Below are 21249 nucleotides of genomic sequence, written 5' to 3'. Positions count from 1 at the left end.
TCGCTATGATTTGATCATTCTCACATGAGATAATTCTTGTCACCGGTGTCGTGTTGATGCAATCTTTGGTGTTAATACTTGTAACTTGCGGTGCACTCAACGTGTTTGTACAAATGCATGCGTAGAACTTTGGCTTGATTATTGTCTAATTTGATGCTTAGGTCATGGCTTGAGTTATGTTTTGTGGTTTGATCACTATTGCATGTGCTAATGCTTGTTGCCATTGTTGCATTTATGTAATTGTTGGTGATGATTTTTGAATTGTGGTTTGGCTTGACGTGTCGCACTTTGCTCGGATTGTTGTTATTTGGCCTAATTGACTTGTGGATTCATGACTATCCTTCACCAAGATGCTACGTTGTGTCTAACTATTGAGATCGATACATGTTTGGCTTGTGCTTAATCATTGAAATCGATATATGTTTGGCTTTGTTGCTTAATGATTGTTCGCTTATTACTAATAGCATGCCTCACATTGATATTTGGTTTACATATTCTCATGTGCCATCGGTTGTTGCCTTGATATCGTGCCTTGTTTCCATGGGTGTTTCATTGTGTTTTGAATGTGATTTGATGGCTTTTCATGATGCTTGCAAGTAAGCATTGTTTCAAGTTGAGTGGGATTGGTTTCCATGCTTTAAAAATAACAAAAATAGGTTTTCCTACAGGGGAACCCGGTTCCCAGAATGGAGGAACCGGTTCCCACTCATTTTGAAACGAAGGACCTCAAGTGTAGTTTAGGACAATTATTGCTTAATGACACCACGCGGTAGCCAAATGTCTCCTCGATCATGTTCAAGGGCCATCAGGACAAACCAATGTGTCACACTAACGGTGGCCACCAGATCAACCATATCGATACAAGTCGTACAGTCTCCTTGGTCTATTGCCACATACCTAAGGTACAGTAGATCCGTGTGTAGGATCTTTCACACAAGAACATTCCCAAGCAGTACCCTTAAAAATAAAACAAACAAGACAAACAACATTTAAAGTGAATCCTAAACTTTAAGGTAACCCCTCTTTTAAGAAGTCCCCAGCAGAGTCGCCAGTTCTGTAATACGGTGGGGGAACTGACTTTTTGAAATGTTGTGGATAGCAAGAGTCGCCACCGACTTTTATTTTATCTAATTGGAAAGGCAAAAAGAACAGGAAAGACCTTTGAAAGATTTTGAGTTCGGGGGGTAAGCTATACAAAGGGAAGGTGTAAGCACCCTTTGTATCCATGGTTATCCATGGGCTCTTAATTGCTTAGCTCCCTTTGAATTGTTTGAAAAGTTTTAAAAGTATGGTGTGTGTTTAGCAAATATTTGGATAAGAACTTTAGCTTGTAAATAAGCGTAGTCTTTTTGAAAATATTTTTTGAAAAGATGTGGAAAAAAGTATTTGAAATTGAATGATGAGTAAGCATTTAAGAGCACCTACCCTAAGTTTAAGTCTTTCTTGTTCTTTAAGATTTTCGTTTAAAAGGGCTATCCATACCATAAAGAGGGCAGGTAGTCCTTTCATTGGATTTGAAAAGGGTCATCGGAATTATTGTTTGCCATAAGACTGTCCCTACCATAAAGAGGGCGGGTAGTCTTTAGGGAAGGACAGAATAGTCATTTAGGCAACCAATGAGGATACCTTAGCAACTGGGACAATCATCATATTACCGAGGCAACATCGAGGGACTAGATCATTTTTATGTTAGGCAACTTTGAAGGGACTATGATCTTATGATGATTTATGAACTTAGAGCTATATTTGCTTTAGATATCCTCGTATTTGAGGGACTTGACTATTTTGAAATTTATAAGGCAACATGCAACAAAAGAGGTTACCCTAAAGGTGTGTGTGTGGCACAATCAGGTGATCAATATTCAAATATTTTATCTTGTAATTAGAGTGATACTAGGTTAATTTTAGCAAGGCTTGCACTCCCTAGGATTACTAACCACAGCAGAAAAATAAACAGAATTAAATGTCCTACGCTATTACAATAAACACCTGTAGGGTAGAAAAATAAAGGCAGGAAAGTAAGTCTAAACTATTACAAGGCTTTGGGGCAGATACAATATAGTGAAGAAATGAGCACGAAAATAAAGCCTAATTAACTATTACAAGCCACAAAGGCAAACCACAAAAATAAGGCAGGATAAACTCGAATGATTGCAATGATAATTAAAAATAAAAGGTTTTTGAAAATTGAAGGGCAAACATTAAAAAGGCTGATTAAAAAAACCAAACGAGTAAAAACCTAAAAATTATTTATGGTTAAAACTAAGTGAAATCTAATCCTAATTAAACCAAAAATTAACCCTAATTATTTAACCTAATTAACCTAATTAAATAAACTAATTAAAATTATGAACTAAATTATTTAACTAATTATTAGCCAATTAAATAAACTAATTAAAATTATTAACTAAATCATTTAATTAAAAAAATAAAATTAATAACCTAATTTAATTAAATTAAAATTAATTACTATTAATTAAAAGAATTATGTTATTTTTAAAAAAGATTTAATTTGAAAAGAAATTTTAAAAAGGGTTGTGTAGTTAAAAAGAAATAAAAAAAGAATTAATTGTTAAAAGTAAAATAAAAGAAATAAAAGAATAAAAGAAAATAGTTATATAAACTATATAAAAAAATTAAAAAAAAACCTGCGCATGATCCAGTGTGGAAAGCATAGGGAAGTCCATGGTGCACCAGCATATTCATGTGCGTTGGATCAGATGGCGCAATGATCAGATGGTTGCAATTGAGAGGGTCCATGGTAGGCGTGAGAGTGAAGAGCGTTAGATCTATCCATCCATTCAAACCAAGTCAGCGTGGACCCAGGCGTTGACCAGCCAATAACATCCGTGCGCGTGTAACGAGAGTGGACCAAGAGGACAACTCATCGTCTTCTTCCTTTTTCCTGCGGATTTTGTTAAGGATTTTGCTGCGATTTTTCCTGCGGATTTTCCTACGAGTTCTTCGTCATCCATGGCACAAATTTGAAACCTTCGAAATCACACTCAAACAAGAGACAAAGCTGCCCAGATCATATATTTAAAGCATTACAAATCCCGTGGTGTGTTTTTCGTGGTCTGAAAGTGCTTGTACATGGAAATTCGAAGAACATATGTTCAAAGCCCTAACAATGGTGTAATGCGTTCCAGGCCTTAAAGCTTCATGCCAAGGGTTCCATCCTGATCTAAATGGTATCATAAACGCAATCATATGATTAGTTCACATTATAACACGATAATAAGCCAGATGTATGAATTGGAAAATATGCATGAAGTTGTCAATAATACTATGCAAATTCCACACGTGAATAAGGTTTAAAAACTACCTGGACCTACCTTGTGATGTCTCAGAGGTTGAATGGAGTACTTGTTTGCCCTTGGATTAGCCTTGAATGAAGAATGCAACTCGTTCTCTCTTCTTTGAAATTTTGACACCTTTGGATCCCTAATGTTCTTGGCTACCTCTCCCCTAATTTCGTCCTCTCTCTTGCTGAGTGTAATGTGAATATATAGGGATCAATTATGTCAATAGTTTAGGAATTAAATCATGTGATTGTGAAGAATGAAATTTGATTGAAAAATCATATATTCTTTCTATTTTTGGGCAATCTCTCTCCAACCTCCTTTGAATGATTTTGCATGAGATTTTATTTGAATATATCCCTAAGATATGTTTTAGAAGTAAGCCAAATGTAATCTTTTATTTTTCTCATCATTTACTTGATTTAAATTGAATTTTAAGAGAATAAAATCCAAAATAAAATAAATAATAATGATAAAAACAAGAGATTAGTCATGTGGGTCGTGGATAGGCTATGGATCATGTTTGGAGCCTAATATTTAGGCCCATTTGGTTATAAACTCAAAATTCTCCACTTTGCCTTTTGTGCATTTTCTCAAAATCGCCCAACTTGTGCAAGCCATAACTTTTTCAATTTTTATCATATGGCAGTGATCTAGGACTTTTTAGAAAGCCCAAGATGCCCTCTACAAGCCACTTTGGAAGCTTTTTTTGCATTTGGAGATTTTATCTTAAAGATATGGCTCCTGACAAAAAAATAGCTTTTTGCGAGCTTCTAGAAGGACCTGTAATGTTTTGACTTATATCTCTTAGGCAGAAGCATTTATTGACCTTGTGCCAAACATCAAAGTTGTAGAGAATTGAATTTCCTTGAGAATGATCTTTGGTTGGGGAATTTATGATAAAGCATGGGAGACTTATGGCCAGTCAAAGTACAATTGACTTTCTTTTATAAAACCCTAATTTAGCAACTATGAGTTTTGTTGATTTCTGAGCTTTCCTTGATGAATCATGATCAACCCTTGATCAAATGATGAATGTGACTTCATATCCTTGATGTTGACCAAAAATCAGGAATTTTGACTGTGGTTTGACCATAGTTGACTTTTAGGTCAAATAGATCGACTGTTGACCAGCTGAGCAGTTGACTGGGCAATCTTATGATTCAGAGCTTGAAACTTGGCAAGAGGATCCTTTGAAGCATATGAGAGGCCATGGGATCCATTTGAGGTCTTAGAACTTGATTTGATCTTGAGAGAAGTAAAACCCTAGTTGGAGGCTTGTTGCTTAGGAGAGAGATAGTCAGGTTTATTTCTCAGTGATTGAGCTAAAATATTTTAAAATGTGGGGAAAATTTTGGGGTATGACACGGTGAGAATGCCAATGTACTCTTAGAGTCTGATTGCTAATATCTGATTTTTAAATTGATATTCATTGCTTTCAGAGTCTGACACCAATCTTTCATAATCTGATGCCAATCATAGTTTTATGATATCATCATGAAAATCAAAAGATTCCTAACACAAACAAAAGTTTATATGGGGTAAGTAAATGTAAGCAGTTTTATTCCATGAATTGATTATTTATCACAAAAATATTAACTCCATATTTTCTCCCCTTTTTGTCATAGTCAAAAAGATATTATGTGTGAAAAACATGAGACATAAGACATAAGAAGCAAGAAAATATCAGAAGCAAAACATTTCATTGATAATAAAGCAGTTTTTGAATATTTGAAAGAAAAACATGTCATATAAAGAAAAACACAATAGAATCCTAGGGTTCTGATAACAAAATGGATAAATAACAATCCTATAATCTGAGGTTTGGAGGATCCAGATGAAAAAAATGGGTTCAAAGAGGTCAGATTCTTTTGCAGCATGTCTTGAACATTTACACTTACTTCCTTCTGTTCCTAGAAGTTTTCCTTGAAAACTTCTTGTTCTCTCTTATATCAAGCTTGTTCTTCTCTGATTTCATCTTCCTTTGCTTTATCTTCAGCTTTTGCTTCTTGAGCCTTTCTTGCTTTCTCTTCAGCTTTTCAGAGCTTCTCCTTTTCAGCATTTTGAAGAGCCTTAAGTCTAGCTTTATCTGCTTTTTGCTTTGTAGCAAGTAGGTTGAAGAGTATGATCCTTTCCTTTTCTTCTTCTTCTTCTTCTTTATCTTTCACAATCTAAATATTCATAACCCTTGATGCATCTGGGAAACTCCTAAATTTCTCAAACTCAGATGTCATCCACTTCTGGAAATTCTTCAAATAGATATCCAGAGCCTGATGATCAGTCCTAGTGCTAGCTTATCCTCTAACCTTTGCGATCCACTTCTTAGCCTTTTTATAAAACATATTAATGAACTCATCCAAGGTGTTGGAAATTTTGGGAGGAGTTGGTTGATATATTATCAAAAGCAAGGGTGTTTTAGGTGTTTGTATTTCACCTATTTGATCAATCAGATTAATAAGTTCATAAGTTGAGTAAGATTCAGATATGGATATTTCAAGAGCTACAAAAGATGATGGTTCAGAGGTAGTTATTTGTTCAGAAGGATTTCTGTTAAGAAGTTCAGAATAGACAGAGTTAAGCATATTCTCAGAGTGAGGAAATGGAAGATTAGAATGTGAAATAAATGGTGAATCATTGTTCATTGAACCTTGAGGTGTGAATGTAGATTCAAACATGGTTTGGGAGATGTTAGGGTAAATAACTTTAGAAATTGAAGTGAGCACAGGTGTTGTGTAGGTCTGAAATGATGATGATGAAAAAGGAATAGTTAAAGATGGATTTGAAACTATTTCTGGATTATATGTCATATACATAGATATAACAGTTTAGTTAGAAGTGGTTATTGGAATTGTGGATAAGGTAGGAACAATTTTAAGATAAGGAAAATATATTTCATTAATAGTTTCATCAAAAGGCTCAGACTTCACAAAAATAGTAAACTTACTTGAAGAAGCGGCAACAGCTTTAGAACCATCAATAGAAGATGCTGGATAGAGGGTCAAATAAGGACTCTTAGTAGTTTGACCCTTGTCATGCTTCTTCGTTGTTCCACATTCATAATCTTCTGAAACTTGTTTCCTTTTGCCTCTGGAAGGATCACTAGGATTTATTGGAGGAACCAAAGTTTCATAACAGTGAGTACTTTGAGTGAAAGAGGGAAACCTATTGACATGTATTCTTCTTCTATAAATAGTGTTAGAGGGAACTACCAGAGGAGGAACACTGATTTCCTTCAACATGGACGTGTGCTTCAGATTATAAGCATTGAAGTGCTCTCCAATTGCTGGGGCTAGATCCTCTATGAATTTTACTTCTTCAGTCATAAAATTAATTAGACCACTTTCCATAAAGATATCAGACAGAAGACTTCCAAATGGAAAATAAGGTTGAATCTTCTTGTTCTCATTATCTGTGCTTCTGGTATTAAAGATAGTGTCCCTCAAATAGTGGAATAGAATGGAGGGAATATTCATCTTTTTATGAGTCATCAAATAGTATACCTTGTACTTTTGATTTGTGTTGAAATAATCTGAAGTGTTTGAGTAAGGTCTAGGGTTTATGCATCCCAAAATAATCTTATGCAAATCCTCAGATTGTCTTGAAGATCATCTGCTTTGTACTCCTTTTGATCAGGAGTAAAGTTATTGAACATAGCCCTATGGATGGTTCTCCTTAGAAAGGTTGACTTCACTTTCATGTTGTAGATACATTTCCCTTTTGAAAATTTCAACCCCAAGAGTTCTGAAATAGATTTTTTAGTAATGATAATCTTCAAGCCTAGAATAAGAGATAAAATATGTAGATTATCACACTCAGATTGTCTCCAGAAGTCCTTTACGAGTGCTTCATAGACTGGACCGTACATTCTTTACGAGTGCTTCAAATCTTGACTTAAATCAAAATTATTTGCAGCTGTGTTCTCAAAATCAACCAAATGTTCACGAAGTACTTTTAGGTGTTGGGAAGGAGTGATGCAGTGAACTTGAAGATTTCTCCTTGTAATATGGTTTTCATCAATACCCGATGTAGTTGAAGAACTGGGATGAGCAGTTGAGGAAGAAGCATAAACAATAGTAGGCATATGGGAGACAGTTGTCGATGAAGGAGAAAGAGACGACCCCGAATGATTCAAGCTTCGTTTACTCTTTTGTGAGAACTTAACAGCTTCTTGTTGTTGGTGATTCATGATGATGTTGTTGAGAAGATGTTGAAGTTGTTGAGAAGAATGAAGAACTCAGTGAACACTTGAGAGAACTAGGGTTTAGGGTTTTAGGGTTTCTAACAAAATACCTGTGGAAGTGAAAAGTGGGGTTGTGTGTGAGTGTGCATATAGTATTTGGAAGAGAGAAATAAAAAACAGTACATTCATTAGGGGTAATAAATAAAGATCATAATTTTGATTTTAATCAATTTCGAGAAAAAGAATCACACTGCTCGAGTGTCATTATATATAATTAATAATAAGTATAATTAGCGTTACATGTATTAATCATGCTAAGTGACACGTTTAATATACTCATAGTTTGGAAAATCAAATGATTTCCCTCTAATCAAAGACGTTTCTGACGAAAACATCTTCTGATAAACTAAGGTTCTAAATAAGATAAAATGAAAACAATATTAACACAACAAATATGAATGTTAAAATAGAAAAATAACTTCTGTCATACCTTTTCACTTACCTCTTATTCCTTCAGAATGCATGGTAATCTTTTCCAGAAGCGTTCTGATATGTTGGTTTGTGTTCTAATAAGTTGGCCTCTGATGAATGTGATGCATTCTGATTGTGTTGGATTTTGATAAATGTGGATGGCTTCTGATCTTCGTTTAGCTTGAAATCCTAGAAGGAATTTCACTTCTCCCATCTTACACATTTCAAACTCAGTTCTTCTTCTTCATTGAGCTTGTTTTTGAACACCCAACTTATTTCAAATACTTCTGGGTTTCTGAACAAGATCTTCACACATCATTCATGAAAAATATATTTTTTTTTTATTTTTCTTTCTTCAATTCTGAAGGATTATAAGGATCAACAACAGATTCCACTAAAAATATTTTTCCACCATTTCTTTTTATGTGTTTTAGATTCTGTAGCCTTTTGAGCTTCTACAGTATCCTTAACAATAAACACTTATTGCCTTTGGTTTCTGAATCAATAATCTTGCCTTTTTGATTACCTATGAAACCAACGAGGTCTCCAAACCTAAGTTCCAAATGTTGGAACATATGCCTTTTTCTCGTTGTATTTAGTGATTAACTATTCTTATTTATCATCAGAGTCTGACACATCATTAGTTATCAGTACACTCTCTCATTTATCTTCACTTGTCAGAATCATCCCATGTTTCCATGAGACCCTTCTTGGCTTTGAACATTTTCTTAGGCTTGTTTTCTTTCCTAAGCTTTGGACAATAATTCCTGTAGTGTCCAGATTCATTGCACTCATAACATATAACTTCTTGTTCAGAAGCTTTCCTTTGTCAGATGATCCACTTCTATCCTTTGATCTTCTTGATCCTTGAAATTTACTCTTTCTATGTATCCATAGCTGAGTCAATATTTTGGATATCAGAGGCATTTCATCTTCGCTTGAGTCTTCTTCTCCGGATTCTTCTTCTTCTTCTTCTTCTTCTTCTTCTTCTTCTGCTTGAAAAGTCTTTGATTTTCAGACTTAGACTTTAGAGTCACAAATTTTCCTCTCTTATGAGGTTCATCTTCTTGAAGCTTAGTAGATAGGATGAACCCCCATTTTGAGCTTGTTCCTCAATGGGAAGTGTCTTGTCAGGCGTTTCATTCCAACTCCGCCTTGGACTGAACTTTGTCTCCAGCAGATATGATTATGTGGATCAGCGAATCCTGGATTCTCATAGTGCATTTATTCTGCACAATTGAAGACCTGATATTTTCAAATGAACCTAGTCATGGTTCCCCATAAAGTTGGAGTTATATACCCAACGATTACTATTACCGTTATTACCTGACTACAAGTGATGGTCTCTTTATTTGAGTAGCTTGTGTGTTCCCCAATTTCCTTCTTGAAAGAAGATGACAGTCTCTACGAAGTAAGGAAAATATTTCCAGCAAAAGAAGTTTGGAAATGATAGAAGTTTCACAATGGATGGTTGGCCTTCTAAAGATGAGGAAGACAGTCTGTTGGAGAACCTAATTGTGTGAACGATTAGTCTCTTGGTGTAAGAAGACAGTTCATGATAGAAGATTCACAATAGATAATGAAGACAGTCTATTGAAGAACCTAAAGTTATTTATGAATGGTTAGTCTCTCCAGTGTCGAGACATTTCATGTTGAAGTTATTTATGAATGGTTAGTCTCTCCAGCGTCGAGACAATTCATGTTGAAATTATTATGAATGGTTAGTCTCTCTAGTGTCGAGACAGTTCATGTTGAAGTCATTTGTGAATGGTTAGTCCCTCCAGCGTCGGGACAATTCATGTTGAAGTTTATTATCCCTTATGAATGGTCAGTCTCTCCAGCGTCGAGACAGTTCATGTTGAAGTCATTTATGAATGGTTAGTCCCTCCAGCGTCGGGACAATTCATATTGAAGTTTATTATCCCTTATGATTGGTCAGTCTCTCCAGCGTCGAGACAGTTCATATTAAAGTTAGTTCTTTCCTTTGTGAATGGTGAGTCTCCCCAGCGTATGAGACATTTCATTAAGAAAGCCCATTGATTTCCTTTCCCAGCATGAGAATGCAGCCTGTGGAGAAGATTAAACATTGTTATGTAAAAATCTCGAGTTTACCAAAGTCTGTTGCATTGCTCATTTTCCAAGAGTCAGGGACTGTTTATCCTGTGTCCCCAGTAGATTTGTTCCCTTCCTCCCCAATTTAAAGGAAGGATGTTGTTTGTTTATTCCATATGAAAATAAAAAAAAATGTCATTTTCATATCATGCATGTGGGCTCTAAGGGTCCAAAATTGTGCTATCTTTTATATTTAAGTCCCTCCTACTGTGTTGAGACGAAGATTCCACCTTCCCCTCATCAGGTATCAGGAACTTAAATAGGGGCATCTGTTGCACCCCAATTTTTTACCACTGAGATCCCACCATATCTTTAATATTAGGATCATCATTGTTATCATAATCATCATGCATTTATTATTCATTAACCCAAAATATAAAAATTTTGTTGTATCTTGCTTGTGCTCTAAGACAAGAGACTAATTTGGGAGAGGCTGAGCAAATTAGGGTTATAAGGCCCACAAAGAAATTAAACATTATTCTATGATTAAAAGGGTTAACCAATCAAAATCAAAGCCCAAAGATGTTTCAATACAAGATCAATCACTTTCAAGTTCATCAGAAGCTCCAATTAGTGTTTTTGACCTAATTTCACTGGAGGATTGACTTTTAATCAGGAGATAGTTCCAAATCTCAAAATATGCTTCAAGTGAATCCAAATCAACATTATAGTTCATCCATATCATTCATTTGAAGAGGAGAGCTTGATTCATTTGGAAATCACAAAACTGCAGTTCATTTGGAAAAAGTCAACTATGCAAGTCAACCTTTGACTTTTGAGAAAAATAGTCAACTATGGACTTTTAAGGATCCAAACCATCATCATATGGATATTGAAGACATTTAATCAAATAAAATTCAAAGAATTCATCAAGAATAAAAAAGTCAATAAAAAGTCAAATTAGGGTTTTTAAGTGTATTTTGACCAAATTCATGGATCTCCAAATTTTGCTCACGCACACAAAAATCTCCCAACATGAAAGTTGTAGATCTTGGCAAAACAAACAACTTATCATATTGGAACTTTTTGCAAAAAATGATTATTTTGAGAGATATGGAATTAAGAAGATAATTTTCAAAGACTTAGAAATTTTTTCAAGTGTTTTACTTGGATTTTTTCTTAACTTTATCGCCATTTTTCTAAATGATCCAAAACGAGTTTGAGGAAACTTTCAACTACTCATTTGAATTATGTAGCAAGGGCTTTTCAAAGAGATAAGTAGCATGAAAATCTATGGATCCATTCATGAGATATGATTTTGTCAATATGGCACCATGAACACTTGAAAATGAAGAAAAACATGAAGAAAATGAAGAAGTTATGAACCAAAACCATTTCAAATGCAAAGATTCCTTTCTTGCAGCCCATATAACTTGTTCAAAGCACCATAATTAGAAGATTACACTTGCTTTTGAGCTATAATCCAAGTGTTTAAGACATTATCCAAGTGATCATTCTATTAATGGCATAAAGATCACACTTCCATTTTGATAAAGAGGCTTTATGCACAAAGTCCACTCTCCTTGAGCCTCTCCCATGTCTCCTCTGCACCAAAACCAAATTAAACATCACAAGCAAGCTCTCCAAACTCAGAATAAAGTCATGGAAGCATGCTTGAGCTTGTACCATACCATTGGAAACACAATTTTCTCTTTTCTTCACAAACAAGCAAGATGGTACACAAGTCACATGTGAACTTAAAACTCTGAAATTTTGCCATCCATAAACCCTAATTTTCCCCTATAAATAGAGGACCTTGCCTCTTGGATCATTTACACCAGAACTCTCCAAATGACCTATCAACTTGAAATTCTCTCTTTTCTTACCTTTGCATTTTAAGAGTCATTTTGAGTTCCACAAGTTTTGGGTGTCAAACAAGAGTTTGAATAACTTCTAAATACCATTTGGAAGCTATCCATACCTTCCTTAACCTACCAAAAGGCCTCTAACCAAAAATCACTTTTCAACCTCCATTAAAGGTCTTTTTAAGGTCTTAACTTGCCATTTTTCAAACCAAACACTTCTAAGCCAAGTTAACCCCTCAAACAACTTCTAATAATCATATAAAAGTTGTACCATACCTCTAAACACTTGCTAAGAGTCTATAACCTGAAATCACCTTTCAAGTTTTCCATTAAAGAACCTTTGAACTCAAACTTGCAAAAATCAATTCCACTCGTGCGTTTTGAGGTTTTATGGTTTAGATAGCTTCTAAACATCATATAGAAGCTATCCAAACATCTGCATTTGATATGTAACACCATTTTCATAGTGTACTCACCATAACTTTTTCAGGTTCAAGTTGAGATCGTGTTCTTAGTTGCAGGCATTTCAAAGGACTTTCGAGCATTCCAAAAGCTTCCCTGAGGTTCATAGAAGGTGTCCAGGTTCTTGATACACTCCCAGGTCCTCTAAATTGTGCTACACGAATCCATTTACAGAGGTAACTTTCTTGAATTCGTGCATACTTGTTTAAGCATCAAATTGATTGAAACCTGTTCCTATTCTGTTTAGAATCATGTAGGGATTAATAGCCCTAACGTTTTAGGGCTTGATTGTTTGATTCCAAAGTTTAATTTTAAATTTGGTTTTTAGGGTTCATACTCAATTCTAGAAAATTTTTAAGTTTGGTTGTGTTTAAATGAATGTTATTAGCATGGTTAGATTCGTAGTTAAATTCTAAGCACGTTAGTGTTTTAAATTTCTGAAATTGATGCACATTTGAGAAAGTTTGAAAATTGGCCATGGTTGTTGCTATTGAGTTGCAACGAAGAAGATGAAGTTTTGGCTGGAAATTTAAATTCCATTTTAGCGTCGTTTTCAAAATATATTGAATGGTGTTTGATTGCTTATGACTACATCGTACACAACACACTTGGTTACACCCTTGCCACTCAAAGCGCCTTTGACCTCTAGGTCTGGGGTTCGAATCCCCCTCGCCCCAGACCTTTCGATTTTTTTCATTTCTATGCACTTGTTTCACACATGTATTGAATTGCCTTCCTCTCTTTGTCACCACGCGCGTGTAGTAGAGTTGGTTGTTGTTTTGTGTTGCAAACCAAAGGGCGTGGGTTTGTTGCACCCCAAAATTTGCCCACTTATTTATTCCCCAATTGGCCTTCACCTTACATTCATGTGCATACCTCATCTAGGCCATTCATCCATTACATAAATCCATATCATGGTTACTATTCAGAATTGATAAGAAAAGAGCTTCTGCAGAAGAAATTCCTGATAAAAAATAAGAGAAGATTTGAAGTCTGATTGTATGGCATCATTCGCATTGAAGTCCTCCTAAAATCAGGGTTTCATCATCTCTAAGTCAAAGCTTTGATTAAAAGATACAAATCTCAGGTTCATCAGGATTTCCAAATTAGGTTTTTTTGACCAAAGTCAACCCTATTGACCTTTTGGTCAAAATCTAATCAGGAGATGATTTTGAATGTGAAATGTGGTTGCCTTGAAGAAATATTCAGTGGATTTATGTCGATGAAGATTGATTGAAATTGGATTGGAAGCTGATTAATCAGGAAATTCATTTGGAACTAGAAAAAGTCGAACCGTTGACTTTTTAGTCAAAGTCAGGGTCAACTCTCAAATATTGACTTTTGGTGGAAAATCGGTCAAAGAAAGTCAAAAGAAGGAAATAAAATCAAGAAACATCAAAAATGCCAAAAGTGGAAGTTAGTTGAAATGTGAAATTTCCATAAAAGGAAAGTTTGAGACCTAGAGAAATTTTGAAAGATTTTGAAGATGGTCATGCAGCCGACTTTAGGCCTTCTTTACATGTGGATCACGACATTTCCTTGGAATGAGGTCAAGAGTAACATTGTTCTACTCATGGCAGACTAAAACTTTGCAGTTGGAAGTTTCTTCGATAAGGGCTCGGATCAAAAGTTACGTGCGCGACAAGTTACTGATCCGTCCATAAACGGATGCTGAGTACATAGCAAATTCTTGGTAACGCACAGTGGTCAGGAAGCTAACTTTAAGTCTATGTTTCATAGGGATGCAAGCTATATTTTGAGAATTCTTCAACATCAAAGTTTCTCTCCTCATGGCAATCAACAATGTTGTAGAAGGAGTCGAGAGCCAATTCACGATGAATGAAAAGATACACGTATGGAAAGTTGCTGATCCATAAAGAAGATGTTGGGCATCTAAAGGAGTTCTGAATGAGCAGCCTGCTTCAAACTCATTTTCAGTACGATTACAAACATCATTTCAATTCGAGTTCAACTGTAAAGTTGTTCTCCTCATTGCCGGTGGTAATTTTGCTCAAGGGATCAAGTTCAGAAATTGTTTGAATCGAGAGATACGAAAGAGAGAAGTTGATGTCTCATTAGGTGTGCCGGGTTGTACACTTAAAACTCTGCTGCGAGTTTTCTAATCAATCCAAGGGCCTGACTTTGAAGGGAAAATACACAGTATTCTAACCATTTTCTTGAGACGGGTTCAACAGCAAGGTTGTATGTCTCATTGCAACGTATAACTTCATAGAAGGAATTAATTCCAAAGATTGCCTGAATCAAGAGTTATAAAGGTCAGAAGTCGCTGTCATGAACCTGAGTCACAGTGAATTAACAGGAAAAGTTGAATTGGTGACCGCTGCAACATTAATTAGGGGTGAGCAGGTTTCTTCGAGGACCAATTTCATACCTCTATGGTCATCATCCTTGAGCTTCCCCAACACCAATTTTCTTACCTTTAATGAGCCCTTTACCATGATGCCAACCTTTGAAGAAATGAAAACAAGGAAGGGGTTATGTGTGCACAAAGATAGAGCTACGGGCATGAGGTTTAGACAGCTAGCATAAGGTGTGTTAAGCTGAAGTGTAATAAAGTGGAGCCTGCAGCTGGCATGCATACGTCATTGGCATTACTCAGTATAACCATGCAAAAACTCTGCATACAAAACGTTTTGAAAAAAGTCACTCAAGATGGCCAAAAATGTATACACTAAGTTTGGAAAAAGAATCAGCTATAGGGTCATCACGATACATCCTTGCACCCTCCATATATAAAACAAAGATCAACCTCACTTGCAGGGGGATTCACATTCTTCTTAGTTTTTAGAATTCACACTCCTCACTCTTGATTATCTCTCCACGGTTACAAAACAAAAACTCACCCTATTCACTTTCTCTCATGCCATGAAAAGATAACAACAACAAAAAATACTCTCCTCTCCTCTTCATTCTGGTTGCTCTCTCATTTTCTCTCTCGTAACAACAACTCTCTTTTCTGTCATCACTCCTCACCCTTTTTTCTCTCTCTTCGAACCACCATAGCAAGAAACAGTTTCCACACAACTCTCATTCTTCTTCTCCTCTCCTCACTCTCCCGTTTTTTTCTCTCTTCATTCTCTCTACAAAGGAAGATAGTTTGTTACACTCTGTAACAAACTCTTCATCACCTTCAACCACCACCATAAAACTTCATCACCTTCAATCACCACCATTGTCAACCACCACAAATCTTCACTCTATCTACAACCATCACCACCATGTTATCTTCAAGCACCACTATCATTACCTCACGCTTCAAATCCGGGTAATCATCATCATTGCAAGCCACATAATCATCATTATCATCTCTGAAATCCAAGACGCTTAAAGAGTAGAAGTTGGTTTCTCAAAGGTTCCGCTCAAGGTCTTTCCAAGTAAGTGATCTCTTTCCTTTGCATTAGAAACATTTATAGGCCTGTTACTCCCGTCATCAGGGATATGGGTTAGGAAAACTAGAACCACCATGTTTTCGAATGTTTGTTGCATTTTGTATGATTCTTGGAACTAAAATCTTGCTGTTTGAATGTGTTGGCTGCGTATATGATTTCAACTTAGCATGAGGAGTATTTTAGTGTGATAATCTTGTGTTTTCATGGAGGTAATAGATGTTAGGGTTTAGAGTGTGACCTTCGGTTTGTAATATAGAGGAAGAATTAAGGAAATCTAAGGCCAGATTTGGATTCTACGTTGAAAACCGAGTCAGAAGGTGGTGCCTTTTTAAAATTATGGGCGTTTTGGTTGAGCTCCGGCGGCGGAGCAGTTGGGGAAGACGACCGGAACAGTGTTCCGGCGTCTGGTTCAAAGTGCATGTGTTCCCTTCCGTCAGCTTACGTGGCACCAGTCCATTTGCCTATTTTCCAAGCTTTTTGGTTTTTTTGTATTATCCACATGATTGCTTAATGAGGTGACACGTTCTGATTGGTGGCTGCTGTTTCTTATGTCCTATATGACTTAAAATTGTATAGCACCAATTGATATTATGTTGTGTCCATGTTATTCACGTTACACTTAAAAAATAAAAACCCTTATGAAAATAAAATGTGGATCACAATCTCCCGGGCTCTTATGCTATTCTTCTTTCCACACCTCCTGTTCCTTAGGCCCTACGCGCCAATAGAGAGATTTCAGTTGATCAATAATTGCTTGCTCACCCCCTGTTTGCTTTTAAATTCTTTTTACTTCAATTTTGTTTTCTCTCCAACTTTTGATTCATAATCCAGTTTCCGTTGAAGAAAAAAACCAATAAAAATACATTTTGGATAGGATTTAATGTGTAGATATTTTTAGTTTTTTTTATAGAATTTTAGGAATTGTTTCATTATTTTTAATAAATCTTTTTCTTCAAGATGTTCATATGTCTTCATGTTTTGCTATGTTTTACAAATTAGTTTGATTAGGGGTCTTAGGAATAGAATATAATTACCAATTTTTGTGTAGTTTAAGTAGACTAATACATGATGATGTGTAAAAAAAAATGAAGTTCCAATCCCTTGTTTTGGTTAGGTTTTTGCTTAGGGTTTTAGACCCGATTAATGTGTGTTTTTAATTGACCTTTGTGTTGATTTTTGCTTGAATGTGCCATGAACTTTTGCAATTGACTTGGATCTTTTCTGTACATGTAATTAGGGATGTTTAGAGGTCCTAAGACCTGGAATTAGATTTTTAAATCGTGTCTTCTTATTTTACTTGAATTTTCCTTTCTTACATGTAAATAACTTGCCATGTGAAAATGACCTATAATTTTGTATGAGACTTCTTGACTTGGTCTATGATTGTTTGGAAACCTCTTAGAGGTTGTTAACTACTGACTTCCATCATTTGATTACATTTTTCTAACTCCTTTCACCATTTGAACTTACTAACTAGTTTTGACCTAATTTCGTTTAGTTTTCACTAGGATTTTGGTATTGCTTCAATCTAATTGATTCATAAGGATTAACATAGTTCTTAGACCTATAAATACAACGTAATGCTACTGACCTCAAGCTTAGGCCATGTGTTCATTTACTTTTTGTTTTGACTAATTGATGTTTGCTTGTTAATTGTTAAGTAACGATTCATGTGATACTTTGGTAACTTCTTGTGAATATTTTTGGTGTGAGGCCATGATGCTTTTGTGTTTGATTTAAGACACTCAATTACTTGATTTGCTACTTCCCTAGGGCTTTCTTATCCCATTTTTATGCTTTGCCTCTTCTTTCATGCTTTGATTGTTGTTAGTTTAATAGGTGACGATTGTTTGTTCTTCCTCCACCTTTTGTGGATTGTTTTCTCTTGGGATTCATTGTGTGTAGTCTCTCTAAGGAGTAGACTTGGTTAGGGACTTCATTAAGTCACCTACCTTGCTTTTAGCTTTGCTTATCTCTTACCTTGTGCTTGCCATGTTCCCTTAGGGCGGTGACTCCAATCTTCATTAAGATGAGTCATATAGAACAACTTAGGTTGTAGTCTATGCATGATAACATAGGTAGAGATCCCTTATCCTTGACCTTAGGGCCATTCTTATATGTTAGCATTAGGTTAGAAATGTATGTTCCCCTTTTGCATAACAAACAAAAATCAATAAAACACAATAAAACATTAGTAAATAGTGAAAAGTAATAAAAGGAATGGAAACTCTCATACCTCTTGTTTAAGGGGATCACTTGAGTGGAGATTCCTAAACCTAAAAAACACAAACCCAGAGTTGATTGAGTCTTCCTTGTTTAAGGTTCACTCGAGACGCTCGACATACTTTTGTTTTGCTTTTAAGAGCATGTTACTTCCACTCCAATCCCAGCGTGATGTAACTGTTCACTAAAAAACACCAACAAATCCTAAAAAACATAGAAAATCTTGAGCAGAACTACGGCGCTCTGATTCTTCTTAAGAGGATACGTAGGCATATAGGCAACTCTAGCGAGCACAATAATTATTAAAAAACTTTAAGTTTAATCATGCATTGCATTAGTGATAGATACACCCTTTAGATAGAAACAAACATAGGTGGATACCATCGAGTACGATGGGCGTGAGGGGTGCTAGCACCTTCTCGTTGCGTAACCGACTCATGTGCCCTGTTCTCTGGTCGAAAGACCTTGTTCTTGTTTCGATTTAGGTTTTTGATATTCCTTTCTCGCGAGGGGATAAATATATTAGTGGCGACTTTGATCCATTTTTCGCGGGGGTAGCGACAGGGTTCAAGCCCTAGTAGCCACACTCTCCTTATTTTTTTACCACTCATTTTATTAGTTTTCATTAAACTTCAAAAAATCACCAAAAATAGGTAAATTAACCTTTTTAATCCCTTCTTTTTTTTGTGTGTTTATTTAATTAGTGTATTTTAATACCATGTTGAAAAATTCCAAAAATATTTTATTTATCACTATTTAAAAATTAATCAAAAACATATTCTTTTATGTCTAAAAAATCAACTAAAAATTGTTTTATTTTGATTGTTTCTTTTATAGAACTTTATGAATGTTTGTTAATACTTGTTTAGGGTTAGGTTAGAGTGTCTTTCACTTATCTATGTACCCTTAGACCATTTCTCTTAAATAAATTGGTATTTTACAATTAAAATTGATTAGGTTTAGGCGTATGTTTCAAAATCGTAATTTCTAAAACCCTAATTTGAAAATCCCTTAGGTTTAAAACCCTAACCAAAAAATTTACAACATGTTGATATTTGCTTATCCATGTTTATTTGTACATACTTGTTGATTTCTTTTAATCCATGCTTTTTACTTTATTATTATTATCATCTCTTATATGTTTTGTTTATCTAACCCCATGTTTATGCATCATACTAATCATTCATCATTCACACATGAGTTTGAATCCAAGGGTTTAGATACATCAATCCCTCCTACTTATTGATTATCATACTCACTTGTTTGTTCTTGTGCCACGTGATATTGAAGGATAGAAAAACACTTAGAAAGGGGGGGTTTGAATAAGTGTGACTTTAAAAACTAGTAAGATAAAAAACAATGAACACAATTATTTTTAGCCTGGTTCGTTGTTAATGAAACTACTCCAGTCCACCCCCTTAGAGTGATTTACCTCAACTGAGGATTTAATCCACTAATCCAACTAATTACAATGGTTATGCACTTAGAAAACTTCTAAGTCTTCTTGAGTATAGAGATCACAACTTGATCACTCTAGGAAATCACCACTTAGAAAACTTCTAAGTCTTCTAGAGTCTACTGATCACAACTTGATCACTCTAGGAACCTTTTACAAACAATGTAAAAAAGTGTTTATAGATTGCTTCTTATAAAGCTATAATCACAACAGTGATATTTCTCTTAAGTTCTAAGCTTAACACTCACTAAATATTACAAGAGTTTGTGAGGTTAAAGATGAAGTTCGTGAGCTTTGAATTTGACAGCGTTTTGGTATATTGCGCAAGAGTTCTCTATGCTGCTTTTGATCAGAACTTCTATATATATGCGTTGAGAGAAGATGACCATTTGGTTGTATTTAATGCTTTGCGTGATTAGTACAGCTTTGCATTTAATGTTTCACACTTTTGTCAACTACCTCGAGCCATGCTTTTGGTGCTTTTACTGACTTTGCCTTTTGTAGCTTCTAACATTCCTTTTGTCAGTCAGAGATTAGACTTAATAGCATGTCATCTTTTACTTGCTTCTGGACTCATATTTGTGAATAACAACGTTTGAATTTTAGAGTCAATAGCTTGGTGCAGAGCATCTTCTTGTCTTCTGACTTTGAAGAGCTTGAGCGTGATACCATTCAGAACTTCAGTGCTTCTGCTTCTGACTTCATGTTCTTCTAATGCTTCATAGTTCATGTTCTGATTCTACTTGACCATCTTCTTATGTCTTGCCAGAGCATGTTCTGTTGTAGCCATCCAGAACCTTCTGAGTCAATGCTTCTGAGCGCTGAATTGTGCATACTCTTTATGTATTTCCTGAAATGGAAAATGCAAAGGATTAGAGTACCACATTGTCTTATACAAAATTCATATATAATGTTATCATCAAAACATAGAATATTGATCGGAACAAATCTTGTTCTAACAGTCTCCCCCTTTTTGATGATGACAAAAACATATATAATTGATATGAATTTGTATCTAGAATATCAGATTACCAAAGACAATAACACAGATATAGCACAAGCATATGATCAGAATGTGTGAATATGTCTCCCCCTGAGATTAACAATCTCCCCCTGAAATAAATACTAGAAGAATTTATAAAGAAAAGACTTCCCTGAGTATTTTTCCATTTCAGTCGAGACTTTCACTTTGAATAGAACTTCAGAACATTCAGAGCCTCTACTTCTTGCTTCCATAGGACAGCTTCAGAGCTTTGAATTTCTCCTTCGTAATCAATTGAATCAGATCATACTTGATTCTATCAGAGCATTCTTGAATGTATCAGAGCATTCTTAAAGAAAGTGTATTAGAACATTCTTCTTGCTTCTGATCTTGAAGCTTCATAGCACTAAGCTTGCTTCAATTCTCTAAGAACATGTTTCTTCTTAGAATTGCTTTTCCTCATGTATTTGCTTCTTATGTTGGGCTTTTTCAGAATGTCTCATTCCTGCAAAAACTATCAAACACATATAACATGGAAATAATGTTAGGATTGTTGATACTTACTCCCAGCAACTGATATAATAAATCAATTCAATTATCATGTTTCTCCCCCTTTTTGTCATAACATCAAAAACCATAAAAGATTCAGATGAAGAAGACACACAGAGTGAAGAAGATAAAACTTTCATTGATTAATCAGAAGATACACAAATGATAGAAGCAGATGCAGAAAACAAAGAAAACAAGCTAAGACCAAAGACAGACTACGACTGGCTAAGCCTAGAAGCTAAGACGGCCAGGAGATTCTTAATCTCAGCAGAGTCTTCCTTCTGATCCTTGATGAAG

This window comes from Vicia villosa, linkage group LG3, assembly GCF_029867415.1.
Source record: "Vicia villosa cultivar HV-30 ecotype Madison, WI linkage group LG3, Vvil1.0, whole genome shotgun sequence".
In the NCBI taxonomy this organism is placed as follows: Eukaryota; Viridiplantae; Streptophyta; class Magnoliopsida; order Fabales; family Fabaceae; genus Vicia; species Vicia villosa.
This window is presented reverse-complemented; position numbering follows the sequence as displayed.